Genomic DNA, 19,159 nt, shown 5'->3' on the forward strand with positions numbered 1-19,159 from the left:
CCGAGACCATGACCCCACCACCAAACATCAAGCCATTATTTCCAGAACTGTCATTGACCTCATCTCCTCTGGAGATCTTCCTTCCACAGCTTTCAGCCTCAGTCACCCAAACCCGCATAGTCCACTTCTACCTCCTTCCCAAAATCCACAAACAGGGCTGTCTTGGTAGACCCATCGTGTCAACCTGTTCCTGCCCCACAGAACTCTTTTGCTCATATTCTTTCTTGGGACGGGGGCGTCGCTGGCTAGGCCAGCATTTATTGCCCATCCCTAAATGCCCTCTAAACAGGGGCAATTAAGAGTCAACCACATTTCTGTTGGTCTGGAGTCAAATGTAGACCAGACTAGGTAAAGATAGCAGATTTCCTTCCCTAAAGGACATTTTTACAACAATTGGCAATGGTTTCATGGTCATCATTAGACTTTTAATTCCAGATTTCTTATAAATTGAATTCAAATTCCACCATCTGCCATGGTGGGATTCAAACCTGGGTCCCCAGAGCATTACCCTGGGTCTCTGGATTACCAGTCCAGTGACAATACCACTATGCCACTGCCTCCCCTACATTTCTATCTTGACTCTATTCTCTTTCCTTGTCATTCGCGATTCCTCTGATGCCCTACGTCATATTAATAATTTCCAGCTTCCTGGCCCTAACCGATGCCTTTTCACCATGGACATCCAATCCCTCTACGCCTCCATCCCCCGCCAGATTGGTCTGGGGGCTCTCTGCTTCTTCCTTGAACAGAGGCCAGAACAATCCCCATCCACCACCGCCTGGCTGAACTTGTTCTCACTGAACAATTTTTTCTTTAACTTGTCACATTTCCTCCAAAGAAAAGGTGTGGCTATGGATACCTGCACGGGCCCCAGTTATGCCTGTCTTTTTGTGAGGTATGTGGAATATTCCTTGTTCCACTCCGACTCAGCCAACTTACACAACTCTTTCTTCAGTACATCAATGGCTATATTGGTGCCACTTCATGCTCTAGTCTGGACCTGGAAAAACGTATCAATTATGCTTCCAATTTCCATCCTTCTCTCACCTTTACCTTCATTTCCGACACTTCTCTTAACCTTCCTTGATCACTGTCTCCATTTTTGGTGATAGACTGTCCACCAATACTCATTACAAGCCCACCGACTCCCACAGCTACCTCGGCTATAGCTCCTCGCACCCTGCTTCCTGTAAGGGTTCCATCCCATTCTCCTAGTTCCTTCGCCTCTGTCACACCTGGTCTGATGATGCTGCCTTCTAAAACAGCACTTCTGACATGTCTTCCTTTTTCCTTAACCGAGGTTTCCTCCCCACTGCAGCTGACAGGGACATCAACCGTGTTCAACCCATCTCCTGCGCCTCTGCCCTCACCCCTTCCCCTACCTCCCAGAACAATAATAGAGCCCCCCTTGTCCTTGCTTTCCACCCCACCAGTCTCTGCATTCAAAGGATCATCCCCCGCCATTTCCGCCAACTCCAGCCACCACCAAACACATCTTCCTTTTGCTCCCTGTCAGCATTCCGTAGGGACCATTCCCCTCAGGACACCCTGGTCCACTCCTCCATCACCCCGAACTCGTCACCCCCTTCCCATGACACTTCCCCATGCAATCGCAGAAGATGCATCACCTGCCCCTTTACCTCCTCCCTCCTCACCTTCCAAGGACCCAAACACTCCTCTCAGGTGAAGCAGCACTCCTTCAATTTAGTCTACTGTATTCGCTGCTCTGAATGCAGTCCTCTCTACAATGGGGAGACTAAACACAGACTGGGTGATTGTTTTGCAGAACACCTTTGCACAGTCCGCAAGCATGACCCAGGCCTTCCTGTTCCTTGCCATTTCAACACACCATCCTGCTCTCATGCCCACATGTCCGTCCTTGGCCTGCTGCAATGTCCCAGTGAAGCCCAACGCAAACTGGAGGAACAGCAACTCATCTTCCGACTAGGCACTTTACAGCCTTCCAGACTTAACACTGAGCTCAACAACTTCAGACCATGAACTCTTTCCTCCATCTTGGCCTCCTTTTTAAGCCATTTTAAAATTTTTATTTATTTATTTTTTATGCCTTATTTATTCTTTATGCCTTATCACCCGGCCTACCTGTTCTGCTGCCTGATCTCAATATTTTCAGTATTTTTTTTAATAGCTTTATTTTCATTGGATTAAGATTCTGATGAGGACACACACCCAAGTAGGAATTGTAGAGTATTCAGCCACATTCCTGTTATCAGAGAACACGCACTGCATTGATTAGTGTTCAACTGTATTAGGCTTCTTGGATTATTTAGAGTTAATCTGACTCTTCAAGCTAATATCAAAGAACATTTCTGAAATCAGACATTCTTGGCTTGAAGGTAACCATGGAGAAAATTGTCCAATCCTCCCTTCTAATCAGTTTTGATCAAATTTGTTTCGAACAAAATTCAATCTGAAAGCAGCCAGGATGAATGGCATAGACTTAGAACTGAACTCATTTTCTCTGGAAAAAGGATTAAGGAGGTGACCTAATCCAGATATTAAAATGCTAAGGAATGCAGATGATGGCTTTTGTTATTACTTCAGGGGATATGGGAGTTGTTGGCAAGGCCAATATTTATTACCATCACGATGGTGGTGGGGCGCTGCCCTCTTTTGCACCGCTGCAGTCCATGTGCTGTAGATGCAGCCACAGTACTGTTAGATGGTGAGTTCCAGGATTTTGATCCAGTGCCGATGAAGGAACAGCGATATAGTTCCAAGTCAGGATGATGTGCGACTTGGGGGGGTAACTTGCAGGTGGTAGTATTCCAATGCATATGCTGCCCTTGTCCTTTTAGGTGGTGAAGGCTGCAGGTTTGGAAGGTGCTGTCAAGGGAACCTTGGCAAGTCACTGCAGTGCATCTTGCAGATGGTACACATTGCAGCCGCCATATGCAGTGAAAGGAGTGAATATTTAAGGGGGTGGATGGGGTGCCAATTCAGCTGGCTACCTGGATGGTGTCAAGCTTCTTGAGTGTTGGCAACTGGGGTGTATTCCATCACAAGGCTTTTGCCTTGTAGATGGTGGAATTGTTTTTGGGTGCAGGGAGATGAGTTACTCACCAAAGAATTCCCAGCCTCTGACCTGCTCTTGTAGCCACAGCATTTATGTAGTTGGTCCAGTTAAATTTCTATTCATTGGTGACCCTCCCCAGGATATTAACAGTGAGGGGTTCAACAACGGTAATGCTGCTTAATGTCAAAGGTAGATTGCAAGATTCTCTCTTGTTAGAGATGGTCCTTGCCTGGCACTTCTAAGCGCAAATGTTGCTCGTCACTTATCAGCCCATGCCTGAGTGTTGTCCAGATCTTATGGGATGGAGACAGACTGCTCATTATCTAAGAAGTTGAGAATGATATTGAATATTCTGCAATCATCAGCGAATATCTTCATTTCTGGCCTAATGATGGAGGGAAGGAGTTGAAGATGGTTGGGCTTAGGACACTGCCCTGAGGAGCTCCTGCAATGTCCTGGGGCTGAAATGATTTTCCTCCAAAAAAAAAACAAACTTTACTTTGTGCTCGGTATGACTCCAAGCAGCAGAGAGCTACCCTCTTCCCCCTACCCCCCGCCAACCCCAAATCCCACTGGGCCAATTTTACTCAGGTTCCTTGATGCCATATTCAGTCAAATGCTATCCTGATGTCAAGGAGAGTCAACTCTCATCTCTTCTCTAGGATACAGCTCTTTTGTCCATGAATGGACTAAGGCTGTAATATGTAGGAGCTATGTGGTCCTGGCAAAATCCAAACAGCATGAGTGAGCAGATTATTGGTGAGTGAGTGTCACTTGATATTGCTCATGGGGCAATGATTAGCTGGATTGGATTTCTCCTGCTTTTTGTGGACAAGACATACCATTCTGGAACTGCTTGGCGAGAAGTGTGGCTGGTTCTGGAGCACGACTTCAACACTATGGGCAGAATATTGTTGTGGCCCATAGCCTTTGCTGTATCCAATGCGCTCAGACTTTTCTTGACATTTCGTGAAGTGAACTGAATTTTCTTCTTGGGATATGGACTTTGCTGGCAAAGTCAGCGTTCCTTATTGTCCTTGAGAAGGTGGTGGTGAGCCGCCTTCTTCAATTGCAGCAGTCCATGTCATGTAGGTATACCCACAGTGCTACAAGGGAGGAGCTTCTAGGATTTTGACCCTGCAACTGTGAAGGAACAGCGATACAGTTCCAAGTCAGGAAGGTGTGCAGCTTGGAGGGAATTTGCAGGTGGTGGTGTTCCCATGCATCTGCTGATCTTGCCCTTCGAGGTGGTAGAAATCATGGGTTTGGAAAATGCTGTTGTTGGCGAGTTGCTGCAGTGCATCTTGCAGATGGTACACACTGCTGAATTGGCTGAAGATTGGCATCTATGATGCTGGGGACCTTAGCACGCTGAGATGGATCATCCACTTGGCACTTTTGGCTGAAGATGGTTGCAAATGCTCGACTTTTGTACTTGTGTGCTAGGCTCTACCATGATTGAGGAAGGAGATATTTTGTCGTCCTTCCTCCTCCAGCTAGTCGCTTGATTGTCCCCCACCATTCATGACTGAATGTGGCAGAACTGCAGAGCTTTGATCTGATCCATTGGTTGTGAGATTATTTAGCTGTTTATCATGCATTCAGTCCTCTGTTGTAGCTTCATCAAGTTGGCACCTCAGTCGAATATAGATGTAAACCTTATTTGCATGCAACTACATGACTTTTTCAGCATAGAACTTGAAGGCAAGGTCTAAAAATTAAGTCTCAAGCGAGATGAGAAGTTTTAGAAAGCCTCCCCCATGTATTATGGATATGCAAAAGACTCCAAGCAAAAGTAATAATGCTGAGATAATGAGCTCCTTAAAAAAGGGAGCTAAATAAATGGGTTAGGAATGGATAAAAGCAAAATACTGCGGATGCTGGAAATTTGAAACAAAAACAAAAACAAAAATTGCTGGAAAAACTCAGCAGGTCTGACAGCATCTGTGGAGAGGAATACAGTTAACGTTTTGAGTCCGTATGACTCTTCATCAGAACTGAAGAGAAATCAGGAATCAAGAATGGAGTTGGCTTTGTATTGGAATAGGGAATATTGTCCATAGGAGATGAAATAGTGGATAAATTTTGGAGTTCTGCTTAATTAACTATAATGCGCACATTTTTACGCAAAACTATACTTCAAAAGATTAGGTGCAGTAGATTTTGACAGGTATTTATGTAATCTGTGGCAAGAACAAGCTTGGTGATCAGAGTCTTTTTTTTAATCTTGATGTCTTCTTACATCGTAAGAATAGGTCCAAACACTGACTAACCTTTAGTCGGCAGTTTTAGAATGGAGTCCGCCTGTCCTCATCAAACAGGTTCACTGAATGAAAGGTGAGGTGGTGAACAGTCACTGAAAACAATAATGGTCTTTGACAGATACAAATGGTCTCTGTCTTGAATACATGCAACAACTGAGCATCTAGAGCTCTCTGGAGTAGAGTGTTCCAAAGATGCATAACCCTTTGAGTGAAGGAGTTTCTCATCTCAGTCCTAAATAATCGATCCCTTATTCTGAGATGTGCCCCAGCTCCCCACCACCACCACCAGCCTTGTTCCAAACTTCCCAGCGAGGGAAAATATCCTCCCAGCATCTACCCTGTCAAAGTCCTTTGAAATTTTATATGCTACTGTCTCTCATTCTTCTAAACTCCATGAAATATAGGCCTAGTCTACTCAAATTCACCACATAGGACAATCCCCTCATCCCAGGAACCAATCTAGTGAAACCTTCATTGCAGACATTCGGAGGTTAGTATATCCTTCCTTAGGAAAGGAGACTAAGACTGTACACAATGCTCCATGTCTGACCTCACCTATGCCCTCTTTGACAGCACTAAGACATCTTTACTCTTGTACTTCAAACTCTTTGTAATGAAGGTTAACATACCATTACCTTTCCTAACTGCATGCTGTCCCTGCATATTAACTTTGTGATTCATGTAAAAAGGCATTCGTGAGTCCTCAGGTAACTTCATGGCCCAGCATATCCCCCACTCTACTATTACCATTAAGCCAGGGGATCAACCTTGGTTCAATGATTGGCCCAGCATATCCCCCACTCTACCATTACCATTAAGCCAGGGGATCAACCTTGGTTCAATGAAGAGTGCAGGGGGGGGCATGCTGGAACTAGCACCAAGCATACCGAAAAATGAGGTGTCAACCTGGTGAAGCTACAACACAGGATTACTTGCATGCCAAAAGCATAAGCAGCATGCTATAGACAGAGTTAAACAATTCCACAACCAACAGATCAGATCTCAGCTCTGCAGTCTTGTCACATCAAGTCATGAGATGTTGTGGACAATTAAACAACTATCAGGAGGAGGAGGAGGCTCCACAAATATCCCCATCCTCAATGACGGAGGAGCCCACCACATCGGTGCAAAAGATAAAGGGCGAAGCATCTGCAACCATCTTCACTCAGAAGTGCCGAGTGGGTGGTCCATCTTGGGAATACTCCAGAGGTCTCCAGCATCACAGATGCCAGTCTTCAGTTAATTCGATTTACTCTACGTTATTTCAAAAACAGCTGCAGGCACTGGATACTGCAAAGGCTATAGGTCCTGACAACATTCCAACAATAGTAATGAATACTTGTGCTCCCAAACTAGCTGCGCCCCTGGCCAAGCTGTTCCTGTACAGTTACAATACTGCCATCTACCCGGCAGTGTGGAAAATTGCCCAGGTATGTCCTGCGCATAAGAAGCAGGGCAAATCCAACCCAACCAATTACTACATCAGTCTACTCTCGATTATCAGCAAAGTGATGGAAGGTGTGATCAAGTGACACCTATACATATATAACCTGCTTACTGACACTCACTTTGGGTTCTGCCAGGGCCACTCAGTTCCTGACCAAACATGGACAACAGAACTGAACTCAAAAGGTGAGCCGAGAGTGATTGCCATCAAGGCAGCATTTGACTGAGTATGACATGATAGAACCCTAGCAAGACTGGAGTCAATGGGAATCAGGGGGAAAACTCTCCACCGGTTGGAGTCATACCTAGCACAAAGGAAGATGGTTGTGGTTGTTGGAGGTCAATCACTTCAGCCCCAGGACATCACTGCAGGGGTTCCTCAGGTTAGCATCCTAGGGCCAATCATCTTCAGCTGCTTCATCAATGACCTTCCTGCCATCATAAGGTCAAAAGTGGAGGTGTTTGCTGATGATTACACGATGTTCAGTACCATTCATGACTCAGATGTTGAAGCAGTCCATATCCATTTTCTGGACAATATTCAGGTTTGGGCTGATAAGTGGCAAGTAACATTTGCGCCACAAGTGTCGGGCAATAACCACCCCCAACAAGAGAGAATCTAACCTTCTTCCCCTGACATTACCATCGCTGAATCCCCCACTATCCTGGGGGTTACCCATTGACCAGAAACTGAACAATACGAGCCATATAAGTATTGTGGCTACAAGAGCAGGTCAGAGGCTAGGAATTCTGCAGCAAGTAACTCACCTCCTGACTCCTCAAAGCCTGTCCACTGTCAACAAAGCACAAGTCAGCAGCGTGATGGAATACATAAGAACATAAGAAATAGGAGCAGGCCATTCAGCCCTTCGAGCCCACTCTGCCAGTCATGTGAAATCATGGCTGATCTTCTACTTCAACACCATTTTCCTGCACTATCCCCATATCTCTTGATGTTTTTAGTATGTAGAAATCTATTCATCTCAGTCTTGAACATACTCAACGGCAGCTTCCAGAGCCCCCTGGGGCAGAGAATTCTGAGGATTCAGCACCCTGAGTGAAGAAATGTAAAACATTTTTCACCCAGAGGGTGGTTGGAATCTGGAACACACTGCCTGAGGGGGTGGTAGAGGCAGGAACCCTCACAACATGTAAGGAGTATTTAGATGAGCACTTGAAATGTCATGGCATACAGGGCTACGGGCCAAGTGCTGGAAAATGGAATTAGAATAGATAGGTTCTTGATGGCCAGCACAGACACAATGGGCTGAAGAGCCTGTTTCTGTGTTGTATAACTCTATGACTCTCAGTCCTAAATGGCCTGCCCCTTATTGTGAGGCTGTCCGCTGGTTCTAGGCACCCAAGTCGGGGGAAACATCCTTCCCGCCTCTACCCTGTCGAGCTCGGTAAGAATTTTGTATGTTTGAATGAGATCATCTCTCATTGTTCTAAACTCCAAAGGATAAAAGCACAGTCTATTTAATTGTTCCTCATAGGGCAATGCCTCCATCTCAGGAATTAATTCAGTGGACCCCTGTTACACTCCCTCTATGTTAAGTATACCTTTCCTTGGGTAAGGAGACCAAAGCGCACACAATACTCCAGGTGTGGTCCCTCCAAGGCTCTATATAATTGCAGTAAGATATCTTTAATCTACACTCAAATCTTCTTGCAATAAAGGCCAACCTACCATTTGCCTTCTGAATTGCTTGCTATACCTGCATTTTAGCTTTCAGTGACTCATGAACAAGGACGCCCAAGCCCCTTTAAATTTCAATACTTCCCAGCCTCTCACCATTTAAGAAATACTCTGTACTTCTGTTTTTCCTACCAAAGTGGAAAACCTCACATTTCTCCACATTGTATTCCATCTGCCAAATTTTTGCCTACGCACTTAGCCTCTCAAAATCCCTTTGAAGCATCTTTGCCTCCTCCTCACAACTCACACTTCCACCTAGTTTTGTGCCATCTGCAAACTTGGAAATATTACTTTTAATCCCCACATCCAAGTTATTGATATGGATTGTGGATAGCTGAGGCCCAAGCACTAATCTTGCGGTATCCCACTAGTCACAGCCTGCCAGCCTGAAAATGGCCCATTTATTCCTACTCTGTTTTCTGTTTGTTAACCAGTTCTCAAACCATGCCAATTCCATGTGCTCTAATTTTGTTTACTCACTTCTTGTGCGGGTCCTTATCAAAAACTCTCCACTTGCCTGGATGAGTACAGCTCCAACAACACTTAAGAAGCTGGACACCATCCAGGACAAAGCAGCCCGCTTATGGCACACCATCCACCACCTTCAACATTCAGTCGCTCCACCACCGATGCACAGTGGCAACAGTGTGTACCACCTACAAGATGCACTGCAGTACTTCAAGGCTCCTTCAGCAGCACCTTCCAAACCTGCAACCTCTATCACCTAAAGGACAAGGGCAGCAGATGCATGAGAACAACACCACATGCAAGTTCTTCTCCAAGCCACACACTATCCTGGCTTGGAGCTATATCACTGTTCCTTCGCTGGGTCAAAATCCTGGAACTCCCTTCCTAACAGCACTGTGGGTGTTCCTACAACATATGGACTGCAGTAGTTCAAGAAGGCAATTAGCGATGGGCAATAAATGCTGGTGTAGCCAGTGGTGCCCACATGCCATGAATGAATAAATAAATTAAAAGCCCTCTGTATACCAATAATCCCCTTTCTCTCACCATTTAAAATATTTTCATTTCCACTTTTATACCCAAGTAAACAACCTACACTTCCCACATTATATTCCATCTGCCATGCTCTTGCTTATTCACTCAACCTACTTTGCAACCATCTTGTGTCCTCCTCAGTTTACTTTCCCCCTCACTTTTCATCGTCAGCAAAATTGGATACATTGCACTCAGTCTCCCAGCTTAAGTCATTGATATAGATTATAAAGGGTGAGGCCCAAGTACCTACTCTTCCAGCATCCCAATAGTTACAGCCTGCCAACCCGAAAATAACCCATTTATTTCTACTCTGTCATTTGTCAGTTAACCAATCCTCAATCCATGCTAATATATTATCCCAATCTCATAAGCCCAATTTTGTATAACCTCTCGTGTTGCATTTTATTGACAGCTTTTTGAAAAATCAAATGCACTACGCTAACTGGTTCTCCCTTATTCATCCTACTAGATACAGCCTTAAAAAACTCTAAAATCAAGTAATGGAAAGCCAGTTACTCAAGGTTTCCCAAGGTACGCACTCCGTATTAATGTCTGAGTTACTCAACAAGTAATTCTGAACTTTGGATGCCAGTCACGAACACACTTTGCTCGACCTCCACTTGGCCAGGGAGTAAGGCAGACTGAAAATTCTGGACATTACACTGCAAGATGTTCCAGTAGAGCTAACAAAGGATACCAGCCAAGTCACAGACTCAATTTGAAGTCCCTGGAATTTCTCTTGAGAAGTTATTTGCTCACATCATGAGATGTTTTTTCTAAGTTTGAAGGAGTTTCTGCAAACATGTCAAGAGGGAAAAAAGGCAGACATGCAGAAAAAAGACATGCAGAATTTCCTGAGGGGGAGTACCTCAACCTTAAAAATATTTTGCTCCTTTCAAAAAAAGATCAAACAAGTTCCACCATGACAATTTCATTAACCTGAAAGGCGACAGTAGTATGATTTAAACAAAAAGCTAAAAGCTACTGCGGATGCTGGAAATCCAAAACAAAAACAGAATTACCTGGAAAAACTCAGCAGGTCTGGCAGCATCGGCGGAGAAGAAATCAGTTAACATTTCGAGCCTTCATGGCCCTTCGGCAGAACTGAAGCATAGTTAGAAGGAGGGAGAAATATAAATTGGTTTAAGGTGGGTGGGGGGGGGGGAGAGAGACATTGAGGGTGTGGTGATTGTGGAGATGAGCAGATAATCAAAAGATGTCACAGACAAAAGGGTCAAAGAGGTGTTTTGTCTGAGAAAAGTGCTAATTAAGAATGGAAGACAGGATATTCAAAGTACAGCTCTAGTGGGGGTGGGGTGGAAAGGCTAACAAGGTTTTAGTTTTAGATTTAAAAATAATGGAAATAGGTGGGGAAAGAAGAATCTATATAAATTATTGAAAAAAAAAGCGGGGGGGGGGGGGGGAAGAAACGGGGTGGGGATGGGGGGAGGGGGAGTTTAAGATCTAAAGTTGTTGAATTCAATATTCAGCCCGGAAGGCTGTAAAGTGCCTAGTCGGAAGATGAGGTGCTGTTCCTCCAGTTTGCGTTGGGCTTCACTGGAACAATGCAGCAAGCCAAGGACAGACATGTGGGCAAGAGAACAGGGTGGAGTGTTAAAATGGCAAGCGACAGGGAGGTTTGGGTCTTTCTTGCGGACAGACTGCAGGTGTTCCGCAAAACGGTCACCCAGTTTGCGTTTGGTCTCTCCAATGTAGAGGAGACCGCATTGGGAGCAACGAATGCTGTAGACTAAGTTAGGGGAAATGCAAGTGAAATGCTGCTTCACTTGAAAGGAGTGTTTGGGCCCTTGGACGGTGAGGAGAGAGGAAGTGAAGGAGGAGTGTTTGGGCCCTTGGACGGTGAGGAGAGAGGAAGTGAAGGGGAGGAAGTGTCTGGCCCATATCCCGCACATCCTCCCTCTTCCATCCACGGTCGTTGACAGGGCCCTCAACCGTGTCCGGCCCATATCCCGCGCATCCTCCCTCACGCCTTCTCCTCCTTCCCAGAAACATGATAGGGTCCCCCTTGTCCTCACTTATCACCCCACCAGCCTCCGCATTCAAAGGATCATCCTCCGCCATTTCCGCCAACTCCAGCATGATGCCACCACCAAACACATCTTCCCTTCACCCCCACTGACGGCATTCCGTAGGGATCGTTCCCTCCGGGACACCCTGGTCCACTCTTCCATCACCCCCTACTCCTCAACCCCCACTTATGGCACCTCCCCATGCCCACGCAGAAGATGCAACACCTGCCCCTTCACTTCCTCTCTCCTCACCGTCCAAGGGCCCAAACACTCCTTTCAAGTGAAGCAGCATTTCACTTGCATTTCCCCTAACTTAGTCTACTGCATTCGTTGCTCCCAATGCGGTCTCCTCTACATTGGAGAGACCAAACGCAAACTGGGCGACCGTTTTGCGGAACACCTGCGGTCTGTCCGCAAGAAAGACCCAAACCTCTCTGTCGCTTGCCATTTTAACACTCCACCCTGTTCTCTTGCCCACATGTCTGTCCTTGGCTTGCTGCATTGTTCCAGTGAAGCCCAACGCAAAATGGAGGAACAGCACCTCATCTTCCGACTAGGCATTTTACAGCCTTCCGGGCTGAATATTGAATTCAACAACTTTAGATCTTAAACTCCACCTCCCCCCCCATCCCGTTTCTCCCCACCCCCCCCGACGCCCCCCCGCTTTTTTTTTTCAATAATTTATATAGATTCTTCTTTCCCCACCTATTTCCATTATTTTTAAATCTAAAACTAAAACCTTGTTAGTCTTTCCACCCCACCCCCACTAGAGCTGTACTTTGAATATCCTGTCTTCCATTCTTAATTAGCACTTTTCTCAGACAAAACACCTCTTTGACCCTTTTGTCTGTGACATCTTTTGATTATCTGCTCATCTCCACAATCACCACACCCTCAATGTCTCTCTCCACCCCACCCACCTTAAACCAATTTATATTTCTCCCTTCTTCTAACTATGCTTCAGTTCTGCCGAAGGGCCTTGAAGGCTCGAAACGTTAACTGATTTCTTCTCCGCCGATGCTGCCAGACCTGCTGAGTTTTTCCAGGTAGTATGATTTAACCTGGCAGCCTAAGAAGACCGGATGCACAAAATATGTGCACTTTTTGTTTTTACGCACAATATGGTGTAGAATAAGATTAACATTGCATAATCTAAAGTGTTAGGCCGGTGTGATCGCACCTCGCAGAGATAGACGGGAATAAGAACAGAGTGCCGTCAGGGAAACAGAATAGCGCTATGGATCTCGACTGGGGAACCGCAGATTCCATTTCAAGGTTCATAGCAGAACAACAGTCAAAACTAATCACAAAAATGCAGGAGTGGTAGAACCCACAGGGAACCCTCAGAGAACAAAAACAGTGGTGGATAGAGCAGAAAAAGGATAAGGAAAAGAAAGGGGTGATGGTTATTATTATCTTGTACCTGCAGTTGTGTAGACGGATTATTACTAAGTTCCAATCGATTAGAGAGAGAGAGAGACAAAGTCAGATTCAGGACAGATCAGAGCAGTGGCGGCAGCTTGTAGTGATACTGATCAAGAGGAGGAGAGCTCCGAACGAGAAACCTATGATGGAGTTGGGACAAAACCGCTCTCATACGAACCAACTGCCCCACTGTGCCCATTGAATCCCATGGCACCTACGGCAATAACTGTTAGGAAAAGTAAAGTCAGGAAAGGCGAATTAAAACCCAAAGGGAGAAAGGGAGCTGAGGAATGGGGGGAGGATGAGGATATTGAGAGGGTTACGGAGAAAGTTAAGTAGGTACTACTCAGCCCAGGGGAGAAGCAGGTTTTGCTTAAAGAACTGCTGAGACTTAAAACTCAGCATAGCAACCCAGATTTTTGGACCAAACTGCAGGAAATGCAAGATATCCATGCAATGCACCCCCTTGATACCCATATGCTGGTGAAGGCTAAATGCCCAGGGGATATCTGCAGTTTAGAAGTGGAGGCTGGGCGAAACCTGGGGACGTCGCAGATCGGGAGAAGGCGACAGCCCTGCACAGGGACTTTGAGGAGGCAGTTAAGGAAGCCTTGGGGGTGTATAATGTTCCGTGCGGGATGACGAGATTTTCCTGAAAATGTGGAAGGATGACTGGGACCTGAAAGGTCCGCCACTGAATTTTCTGTAACTTAAAAAATAAACTGATCTAAGTTACAAGAGCTGCTTGTGCTGAAGAGAGAGAGAGAGAGAGAGAGAGAGAGAAAAGGCGGGTACCCCTAGGGAGTTAATAAGCACTGACAGGCAGGGGCTGGGGAAATGTGAGCTTTCATCAGTTTGATTGCCCTATAGGTGGAGCCTTCAAGATCCCTTTATTTCCCCCATTGCTACTTGAAGTTTCGTTTAGAATATGAGTGTTTTAAGTCATTAAACAGGGTTAGATGAACCGACCTTTGTACCACCCCCTTGCAGACTAGTATCACCAGTTTCCAAGCTGATTGGGATTGATACATATGAGTTACATTAACTCATACGAGTTAGCATTCTAAAATTCTGAGGGGAAAAATTACCTGAAGTTCAAGGGATTCCAGGAAAACCAAAAGGCATAAACACACGGTCTAGGTGGTTCCAATGGATAAAAAGGGGCTTATTTTGAAGAGATGAATTAAATATGAAAGGAAATCTGCATCCCAGCAGCACTGTAATTTGAATTTGGGGCAATCTTGAGATGTAAAGTGCAATGTAATTTAACAGGTTACTTCAAATAACGAGGATGCTATCCAAAGGTAAAGAAAGTGTCAGTAAACATATGGGAATTATAACTTGGATACAAATCAATACACATAAGAAAGAGGTAGTTTTAATTTTGATAGTGTAAATTAATTACATTTCTTACAAAGTTTAAAATTTTGAGGTTTGATTCATGATAAAGTTCTCAAAAGGGAATTTTCATTTTAAAAGGTTTGACAACAATTGGCACTAATTCAAATGCTGCAAGCTTTTGTATTTGTCAGTCTGTTCCCAAAATATGAAGCTAAGCTCAAGACCTTGACAAAGTTTGGCAGAAATCCAATTTTTGGCCGAGTTAATGAATCTGGGATAGTTCTAAAAGAAACGGGTCAGGCACAATTTAGTGGGTTACTTTTGAGACAATAAAATGTTGTTTGAGAAGAAGATAAGGAACATGTCAATGCCTGATTTCTGTTTTTAAAACTGTTATGAGAATATTTTATTTATTTTAAAAAGTCTCTCCAGGCAATCTGAACAAGATAAGATGGTAGCTGTTGCATGTGTAAAATGGCATGAGGTAAGAAGGAGAAAGAGTTAGGGAAAGAGGGCACCATATACAAACTGTTTTAAGGGAACTGAATTTGATAATCTGGCCATCAACTGAAGACATTGGAAACGCATAGGGCACAGGGGGAGATAAGCAAAGATCTAGAGACAGAGATCCTCGTTGACATGGAATAGTTAATACGGCCTAAAGAGCAAGGAAACATTATAAACGATCAAGGCAATAGAGAAACTGACATCAAGAGAACCTTAGGATGATCATGGTCAGGGGAAAAAAATCTGTAGTTCAGGAACTGAAATGTAAGGAGAAATAATACTTAACAATAATTTACCACAAGATGGATACAGGATTAACACTATGATGACAGACAGTTAAGCGGCTCCCAGAGAGAACCGTCACTGGAAGCCATTGAAAGATAGGATAGGAAGGTGCATTATAGAGTTGTGTAGGCAGTTTAAGGAATTGAGGAGGACGTGGGACAGAAGCAGGAGGCAATAGATTGGAAGGAGTGGAGGGTGCCTATCCAGATGGATTCAGATCAGGGAACTCATTTCACAGGAAGAGTCATTAAAGAAATGTATAAATTTAAATATAAACAGAAATTCCACATTCCCTACCAGCCACAGAGCTCAGGGATGGTGGAAAGGATGAACTGAACTTAAAAAAAAAACATCAATCACAAAAGCAATTCAAGACACAGGGAACAGCCCAATATTCTAATGCGCCTTAGGGCTACCCTAAGCAGGACCACCGGGTTCACCCCATGTGAAATAATGACTAGGAGAGCAATGCAGTTACCCGAGGGAATCATAGTAGGAGTGGGAGATGTAGGACCACTAAAAGGAAGGATGCGAGACTATGTGAGGGGAATAAGTAAGCAATTGCATGAGTTAAGGAAGGAAGTCAGAGACCGACAAGTGATTAAGGATATGGAAACAGGCAAATCCAAAGAGCAACAATGGACCAAGTGGGGAATAAGGTGATGGTCAAGGTGAGCCCGGTGCGAACAGGCATGGACCATACGAGGTAATTATGACAGGTGATACATGCGCACTTGTAGATATGAGAACGGGAAGTAAATGGAGGCATTCCACACAATTAAAGATACATGACAATTGACCGAGCGGTAACCCGGAGAACGGGAGCCGATGTTAATGTCTCCACAGATCTACGCTCCTGGTCATGGGCGTATCAGTACTGGCAACAAGGTCGGGGATCATCACTGCTCATCCCGCACCGCAGGAGGAACTTTGGTACAGCACGGACAGTGCCGAATGAGACACGCAACGGGGAATGATAAATGTAACAGTAGGAGAACAAGTGCTTTCGAATTGTAGTAAGGGTTTGCTTCAGATCGGGCGTCGGAGGTCTGCCACTATCCAGCCACCTCCCACGTCTACTTCCACAGTCCGAGTAGAGATAATTGAAGCTCCTCAAACCACACCGACTGACCCACCTTGTCCAACTATGCATCTAGGACCGACGAATGGTTTGGTACTGGTTAATCAGGAGTTTTGTATGATAATGTACACCACGAGCTGGTACCCGTAATCTTGAACATATCTGGAATTGCCCCGCCCCAGTGGTGCTCAACCCATATTCGAGCACTATATACAGCTCTAATGGGCCAGCTGATGACTGAAGCATCTCAGTTCAATGGCGAGATGCGATCAGGCTTGGGAGGGAACCGCGTTAAGCGCAGCCTGATAAATGATGCCGCTACGATATTCAATATAGGGACATCAGTGGTTAATTCAGAACCTGACAACTGTTGACCAGAAGGTCCGTACCCTGAGCTTTAAGCTTAACGAGATTCTACAGCGGTGACAGGGAATTCATTAACACCCAATTAAATACAGACCAGGACATGACACAGTTAATCCAAAGCCTGGCTACCGTGCTCGAAAGTCATGCGGGGACTATCAACAAACTGACTGAAATAGGGAAAAATATTTCAGGCGAAGCGAGCAGAAATGATGTTTGCAGCACCTATGGATCTTGGGCACTGGAACAAGCCCAAGAGAATTTAAGACAGATTAATGAAGGGGTAGTTCCTTTATGGGTAACTAATGAGCATTTATTTAATCTTTCACGACACAAGTATCATGACTTGACCGGTTGCCAGCTCAGAGGTTTAACACACGTACATAGAATGAATGTTGAACGTATAGTAAATAATAATACGCTAATAGGCATTGTATTAGTAATACCTGTCATACCTATGTCAACACCCGGCAGGACATTATATAGAGTAGAAAATATTGGGGTTATATTGCGGGGGGGTTACTATATTAAGTACCATGATATTCCGCCATACGCAGTAGACATAGAAGGAACTATAGTTAACACCACATCAGAAGGGTGTAGTATAGAGGCCACTGCAGTAGTATGTGCACGCCCAATATATGAGACAGAGGAAGCAAAGTGTGGATTTAAAACAGCAGCAGCAAACTGTACAATGGAAACTATATGGGCTGCAAAAGAACCGACCCATGTTGCATATGCAGGGAATGGGAGATATTGTATCACCACGTGGCAGGAAAGAATCCAGTACGGGGGTAATCAGATATGCCCCATCCACAATCATTCGGTGTGCCTACACCCACAGGTGCCGGCAAGGGTGGGGAAGGTGGAACTGGTTGAAATATACAAGAGACGAACGACTACTATTCACATCGTGGAAAACCTTAAAGATAACCTGACACAGTATCTGAACCAGTTCTCCTAAAAAATTCCCTTATTACCAGAGCACCTAACCGCAATTCGGAGGCAGGGTCAACAGATATACAGAACTTACTGTACACTGCAGCAACAGGTTAGAACCTTAAAGGAGGATATCGAACAAATAGATTCTTCCACGTGGTGGGAGGACCTGTGGAACTGGGGCTCAAACGTACAGATACACCCCTGGATTCGGATTATCTCCCATGCCCTAGTTATGCTTCAACTAATACTGATTATATATCTAACATACTTGATTCATCGCACCCGGAAGTCACAAAAAAGGGGCGCTGGGGGAGTTTTAACAGGTGGAGAAGGAATTTGGCGAGTCAGAGGTTTAAATTAAAGGACCAAATGATACAGATGGTCTGACTAGTACTTTTTATGTACCAAAGCTGGATACCTGGCCAGTATCAATGGGTGGCGGTACGTAAAGAGGGCAGACAGCACCACTGTAGTTGGCTACCTTGGGCTAGGCCAAGGGGGGACTGTAAGGGGGGAATATAGGGGTACATTAAGATCTTATTGAAAGGGAATGGACTACTTAAAATATCGAAGCAGCCTGTGCCTGCAAGTACAGTTAAAGGCCAGGCTGGACAGAGAGGAATCTGAACCTTGCACACCCTCAGAGCCTGTGACCATCAGCAAGGCCAGGCCGAATAGAGAGGAATGCAAATATGATAGATTGGGTGTCTTAGGAGTCAGACCGGAGCCTTAGGTTGAAAAACAACCAAGATTGGGTTTGTTTATAGCAGATAGGGAAAGAACAGGTGGTCCTCGTTGAGATGGGAGGGAAGGTCTCTGCCGGGGGTGAAAGTAGGGACAGGTGATGCCTGTACCTTGGTACCTTTGTTACTAGAGAGATGTCTGTTTAATGTAAACTATATGCTAACGAGGTCAGAATCTGGAAACTGTTCTTGTACGTGATCAATAATGTATAAATATGGTGAACACTTGTAATTTAGCAAGCTGTATTGAGATTGTTCTCTCCTTGCAATCGCTCGAATAAACGATCGTGACCTGCACCTGAGACTCCTGTGGTCTGTTTGTCAAAGTGACCACAACAGTATGATCCATATCTTGCCAGTTGCAAACAGTGGAAGGGACCTGCTGTTTGGTATGATCTGCCAGTCTTTGGGACATACAGCCTATATACCTAGCATCACACTGGCATTCTTTTTCAGCAATACTCAAGTTCAGTATTACCAAATGATTAGATCTTAGAAAGCTGTATTCTATTTTAATGTTCATACATAATATGCACATATTCTGTTTCATGTTATCTGCTGTCTGTTTCTTGGTATCTATGATGCACAAGTGACAAGCATGTTTACTTAAGTCACTACAAAACATCCATAGATTTATTTGTTTAAGTGACTGTTTTAAGCAAGCGGCATGACTTATCGATGAAACTGGCTGAGAAACACACTTCTATCCTATCCATGAGTACCTCCACTGGAGACTCTCACATACTGGCTGAAAATTGTAACCTTTGTAATTGGGACCAAAAAACTCAAACAGATGCAAAACTGTCTCTAAGAAACCAGGTTTTACTATAATCAAAAACTATACTAGGTGCATACATCAGTTCAATGATCGAGAAAAAATATTCTTTATACTCTTAACATGCTAACAGCTTGTTGTCACATGCAACATAAAATGTCAGACTGAAATATCACTATTTACTGCAATGCAACTTTGCATGAGCAACAGCATAGATAT

At 44.6% G+C, this 19,159-nt stretch overlaps 1 protein-coding gene across 3 annotated transcripts in view; it reads right to left on the reverse strand.

Moving 5' to 3' along the window:
• Positions 1–19,159, reverse strand: part of zbtb40 (zinc finger and BTB domain containing 40) — a 100,687-nt gene that overhangs the window by 7,711 nt on the left and 73,817 nt on the right. The gene's annotated exons all lie outside the window — the stretch shown is intronic.

The sequence above is a fragment of the Cetorhinus maximus genome, chromosome 15 (genome assembly GCF_964194155.1).
Source record: "Cetorhinus maximus chromosome 15, sCetMax3.hap1.1, whole genome shotgun sequence".
NCBI classification, from domain to species: Eukaryota; Metazoa; Chordata; class Chondrichthyes; order Lamniformes; family Cetorhinidae; genus Cetorhinus; species Cetorhinus maximus.